The sequence below is a fragment of the Poecilia formosa genome, unplaced genomic scaffold, assembly GCF_000485575.1.
Source record: "Poecilia formosa unplaced genomic scaffold, Poecilia_formosa-5.1.2 Scaffold119, whole genome shotgun sequence".
Taxonomy (NCBI): Eukaryota; Metazoa; Chordata; class Actinopteri; order Cyprinodontiformes; family Poeciliidae; genus Poecilia; species Poecilia formosa.
In genome coordinates, this window is record NW_006800058.1 from 101,982 (window position 1) to 108,176 (window position 6,195).

At 37.8% G+C, this 6,195-nt stretch overlaps 1 non-coding gene across 1 annotated transcript; it reads right to left on the reverse strand.

Moving 5' to 3' along the window:
* Positions 1–1,999: 1,999 nt before the first annotated feature.
* On the reverse strand, positions 2,000–2,073 carry trnan-guu (transfer RNA asparagine (anticodon GUU)). The gene has a single exon. It is a non-coding gene; the product is annotated as a tRNA-Asn (tRNA).
* Positions 2,074–6,195: the final 4,122 nt, after the last annotated feature.

Genomic DNA, 6,195 nt, shown 5'->3' on the forward strand with positions numbered 1-6,195 from the left:
TTCAAGTTTTTGTGCAAGGATGAGATTTTTTTTTGTTTTGTTTTGTTTTTTATTTTTGGTCATGTCAAAATAGATGTATTTCAAAAAACTGAAATGGAAACACTTTTTTCACATGATACGAGTCACATGATAAACAATCGGATGTTAATACTGGTGAAACAGTCAAAGATGTTTTCACCAGTAGGTGGACGATGGTTTCTTTTTTATTTTTTTTCAGATAACGTTCAGCTGGCTCCACTGGAGCTCTCACAGCTTCACAGTTCATAAAAAGTTGTGTGTCATACTAATGTGTTGAATCCAGTTTTTCTGTAATATCACCAACTACAGTTTCCACAAAACGTAGCATATGTAGTCACTCCCAAGTAGTCTTGACGCTCCAATGCCTGAATAAGACACCGACGTCTCCTCTGATTGGCTAATAAATGATGAGTGCTGACTGAATTGTGAATATATCTGTTTATATATATATATATATATATATATATATAACCGTTTATACGTGTTGCTGCTGTGATGTTTAATGACTTATCACGTTAACAACCTAACTCACATGTAATTTTAATTTAATCTCTTTTTGGAAACGCTGCAGATGTGAACTACATGCAGTTTCGTAAGGCCTTTAAGACAGTTGAACAATTAGCATCACATGATCTCGACTGAAGATAAGGAAAAAACTACTATATGCTTGATTGTCTTATTTTCACTATAATACAAGTTAAAAAGGTCTCTAAGGCTTTGTGTTATGGGGTCCAGTGTATATGTGTGAAGTAAAAGTAAAAACAGAAAAGTTTTATGGAAAGCAGTTGCATGTCATGCCTTACTAGGCATTTTCCCATAAACCTCAGTATAGACGTGCAGCAACAATTCTCCTGTGTCTCTTTCAACATGGAACCAATTTAATGTGTCAACAGAAAAAAAAAAACCTTGAGAGTTTCCAAACTTGGTTTGCTTGACTTTGTGTTTTAGATATGTTGTGTACAACCCAGCTGGAAAAATAAAAGTTGTATACATTTCCAATCCAAAGAATGCAGCCTGAGTGAGGAAGTGCTGCTGGTTAAGAAAGTCGTTCCAAATGGGCCTACATGATGTTCGTGTAAAGGAATAAAAGACAGGGCCGTCTAAAGCACAGGTGTCCAGCCGGTCTGCTTCCTACTGCTCATCTGTTGTTATTGTCTTCCCAAGCCCACTATGGTTCAGATTAGCTCAACTGTCAGACCTGTTTAGATCTGTTAGACTTTAAGATGACTCATGACTCCATCTGCAGTATATCATCAAATGAAACAAGGCATCTGGTTAAGACAGCAAAGATACAGAGAACAAGGAAGACATGATCATCGTGATCAGAACAAAAACCTCAAGTAAATGTACCTCACATTTATAAATAAAACCAGGCTGCTCTTTCTTGCATCCAGTGTTCTAGTTGAGGGAAAGTGTTGGCATGCTCTCCTTGCAGTGAGAAGGATGGTTTTAAATCCTCACACTGAGCCTTTCTGACTGGAGGACGCAGACTTTGTCTTGGCCAATCAAAAATCTTCATTTTGGTTTTCAGTTTGAGACAGCATTTAGCACGGAGCATTTTTATGCTTTTTGGATCAATATCTTGCTGCTTTACACAAATGTACTTACTTTTAGAGTCACAAGCTAATGACTGTACTGTCTTCATCTGGATGTTCAGCTTTAGTAAAGAATTCATTGTTCAACTTATTAGAAACAGAAATATCCTTTATTGTCCCACACTGGGGAAATTCAGGTATGCCAGCAGCAAAATAAAGACAAATGTAAGCATATATATTCAAATAAAAGTAAAAAAAATACAAATAAAAAAATTGTCTAACTGATTGCGCCACAGATATATATCCAAAAGTATCCTTTGATCAATGTCTTTTTCATACGGCAATCATGTACTGAAGCGAATCTTTCAAAAGCAGCAGCCAAGAATGGCAGATGCAGTCCAACAATCAGTCACAGAACATCCATTGCTGTATCTGGAATAAAGACACGTCCCTGGGTGGGCTTGAACCACCAACCTTTCAGTTAACAGCCGAACGCGCTAACCGATTGCGCCACAGAGACAGAGATGCTGCAACATTCCAGGTGGCCGTGGCATGGATTCATCACGTGCAATGTTCTAGTCTACCTTTGATGTTTATCTAACATGAAAGATAAGAATAAAAGGCTGTACAGGAAGGGCAACATAGGTAACATAAAAAATAAGTAAAAACAATTGTACAAGATTTGCATATGTGCGGCAACAAACTATAATAAATAAATTAAAAACAAACTACAAATATCAACAGAAATCTTATTTGAAATAAGGATAGAGATCCCAAAACATCTAAGCAACCCATCACACCATCACACTACCACAATCATGTTTGGGTTTTAATATAACACACACCATCCTGAAGGTTCAACTTTTGTCTCTGCGCAAAATATTTTGAATCTTCTGACTCGATCTTTCACATTAAGTCAGATTAATTTGGATGTACTCTCTCCTTTAAAAAAGGTAATTATTGTTTTAATAGTTTCCTTTTTTTCTTCTCAGGCTATCTGCAAGGAAACAAATACATTTTCAATAATAAAAAAAAAAAAACTTTTACTGAAATTTTTGCATGTGAAACCTAAAATAACGTTTCAGAGTTCATTCCCTCCACAGTTTTGTTCCATCACGTTTTGTTGCCATAGACAAAAATGAATCCATGCTCTGCACCTCATGTTGTCACTACCTGCTTTACTGGATCATCTGCTCACACTTTGTGTCCATTTTTACAAAGCAGAAATAAAAACAGACAGACTGCTGGATGAGCAGCTAATGAATCACGATGTAGAAAATTCACTTGGATATTAAATAAGAGAACAGTAGATTTTGCTTCCAGTTTGCCCAGCATTTATCACACTGTGTAGCTTAGCTGCCTGTCAGACGACTCGCCCAAAGAATACACCTTCTGCCTCGCCCCCCTCCCTTGGATTCTACCCCCCAATTGTCTTCCTCTACTTCATCCTCCTCTCTACCTTTGCAATGCAAAGTCCAACATTAAATTGTGATAGATGAAGAGTGGAGGGCATTCATACAAATCAATGAGTTTAGTGTATGTGTCATTAGCCTGCGCCACGCAGCCAGCGGTCAGCGTCATAAATCACACCGTGATCGGCTGTCTGGTGTCCTGGCCACAGCTGCACACAGTGCATGCATTAGCTCACACCGACACACCAACCCGAGCCGTGAACCTGAAACAAACCATGGGGAAAGAAAACTCCTAAAGACTGAATGACCAATAGATTATGACTCAGCAGTGTTCAAATTAAGTGTTATTTTTTTGAGTAAAATTTCTAATTAGAATAAAACTAAATTTAGGTGAAATTTGATTTGATTTTTGCTACCTAAATTGGCCTAAAAGGCCTTGCAGAGTAATATTTCTTTATTGGACTTTTATGTAAAAATACCAACACAAAGTGTAAAAATGAAGGAACATGATGCAATGTTTCACTCATAAAATTAAAAAATGCGTGACCTCCTAAAACTACATCAGTGTTCAACAGGTCATAATGGTTTAAGTAGGATCAAGGCGTTCCGTTAGCCTGACGGGGGTCACGTTAATCTGAAGCCTGTCTGTCGTTTTGACAGATTTCAGTTTATACTCCTGACTATACTTGGTGCATATGAATGGACATTTTCAACAGAGATAACAAAATCAATCAATAATAATGACAAAATCCCTTATAAATATCATCTCTGACATGGACAGCGCAAGTAAGAGTTATTTAACAGGATGCTTAGGAGCGCATCTGGTTCAAAAGCACACTCTGAACTTTGGCTGAAGTGGAACATTTAATAACAATCCTACAGTACATACAGAAAATATAAAACTAAAGAGTACGCCATGTTGTGTTAAGCTATTTGTAGTCTAGAAAGACAAGTAGGCAGTTAGCCTTGAGGAAAGACAGAAAGGTGCAGAAGTTAGTTAGACTGTAAAAAGCACAGAGTGCTGCATGAGGTTCTGCTTCGCTCCAGCAGCAACAGAGATCAGAACCTTTCTCACACATTCCAGAGGTTTTACACCTGATCCACCCTGTAGTTACAATAAGCAACAAGATGGAGCTGGAAGACGTTAGACAAAAGCTAAAAATGAGAAAGGTACCCTTCTTCTTCAAATGGTGGTGTTAAGATTAAAGCAGTAAAATCTTAATTAAAATATGTCTGGTTTAATTCAGGCCTCTGAACTTAATCAGTCAGGTTGGAGCAGGCTCAGTTCAGGTCAGGCTGGATCTTTTAGGCCTGATCTAAACTCTAGTCCAGGTTTCAACAAAATGATTTAATGTGACCTCTGACCTGGGATAAGTAGGTTAATGACAGAATAAATATGAAACTTACATGTAGGCACAATGGAAATAATGCCTACAGACACATAGGGAGGGAACTGGAAGTGTCATGAGGAGCTGGACGTCTGCTGGATGGTAATAAACAGATCTATGAATATAATAGTTATTCATCATTTCTCCTGGTTTAATTCAGTAAACCAGTTAATTTAAAGTAACAGGTTCAGACCTGCGTGTGTTCCAACACATGAATGTTCTGATCATGGTGTTCATTAACCAGCCTTCCCATTAATCCTATTCCCACATCTGGAGTTCGATTTATTCTACTTCTGATGACAGTATAATATTTCTGTGTTCTTTACAGAGGGATTATGAGCCATAACTGGCTCTGAAAGCCATAAACTATCTAGGTATTAGGATTTTGAAAGACATAAATCTGCTTTCTATGGCAAACCAAACAAATATCAACAACTTAAATAGAAAACATCAAAATGGTCAAAAATAACTACAGATATTAGTTTAAAAAAATCACGCTGAATCTACTCCTCCAGATTATTATACCTAAATATCAATATCAATCCAAACGTTAAGCATTTCAGTTCACTGCCTTCTACAGGTAAATATCAAGATATCAGGAGGCCATGGTCTACTCAAATCATTACAGTTAGAGCAGGTGCAGAGAGACTCTGACACATTTAAGAGAATACTTTCACTCCATCTAAACAAGAGATATTCTGTGTTGATGCTCTTCATATTACTAAATGAATGCAGCTAGTGTTGACCTGAAACAGCTCAGATCCCAGGAAGTAGATAACATTACTGTAGCAGAAACACCAGCAGTATGGACAGGTATGATAAAGAGATACAGTGTTATATTTCATTACACCTTATATAAAAAGCAAACAAATTATGGTCACATTTAAAGCATCTCCTGCATGTCTTTTGGTTGTGTGATAAATTACAACAGTAATTTAATTTATAAATTACAACAGTAATTTATCCACCAGATAAAAAACCTGGTCTGATTCCAGAAGGTAGAATTTCTTACAATAGATGAAACAATCAAATGCCAACACAAAGAAACCAATGAGAGCAATCATTTTACCAAAAAACAAAACAAAACAAAACAAACAAAAAAAACAATACAGTTTTTACCACTGTGAGAAAAGCTTCCACAGTGAACTGGTGGCTAAGAAAGCGCAGCTATAACTAAGCCGCATATAAGTTTGAGTTTACCCGAAGAAGAACTCGGCCAGAAGCATAATTAATCAAGGCCTAGGCTCAATTAATCAAGCGAGAAGAGTCCTAGTCTCGCAACTCTGCTATCCAAACCAGAACCCGGGTGTCAATACTCGCCTCAGGGAGGCAGCCAGCCAGAACCAGAGCTCCAGCACCAGTCAATACAGAAGCCTGAAAATCAAGCTGTCCTCCCACACTGTGGTCCAGGGCTGGGCAGTCACTGTCATCGTCCACAGGAGGACACGCCGTCCAGCTGACGGTATGCAGATTAGAGGATGGGGATCTGCTGCTGGGGAAGAGATGGAAAAAGTTCTACTTTTCTCTTGATTAAGTAGGTCCAGTTTGTCGAACATTAACAGCATTGAGTCATATTGTGCGCTGTAGAGGGAAACACAAGATTTAAGAAAAGGGTTTGATGAAGTGTAGGGCTTTCAGCCATGGAGGCTCATCTGAACTGAATTCATTTATCCCTGAAACAGCTGCTTTACTCTGTCTTTACAGCTCAATTTCTATGCACAAATAAAAAATAAAGCTTGTTTACTCGTGTCTATACTAAATACAAAAGCTCTGCACAGTATCTCCCCAAGAGTTTCTCATGGGAGACACCCTCCCATTTCTTTTGAAGAAATTAAAAATAAT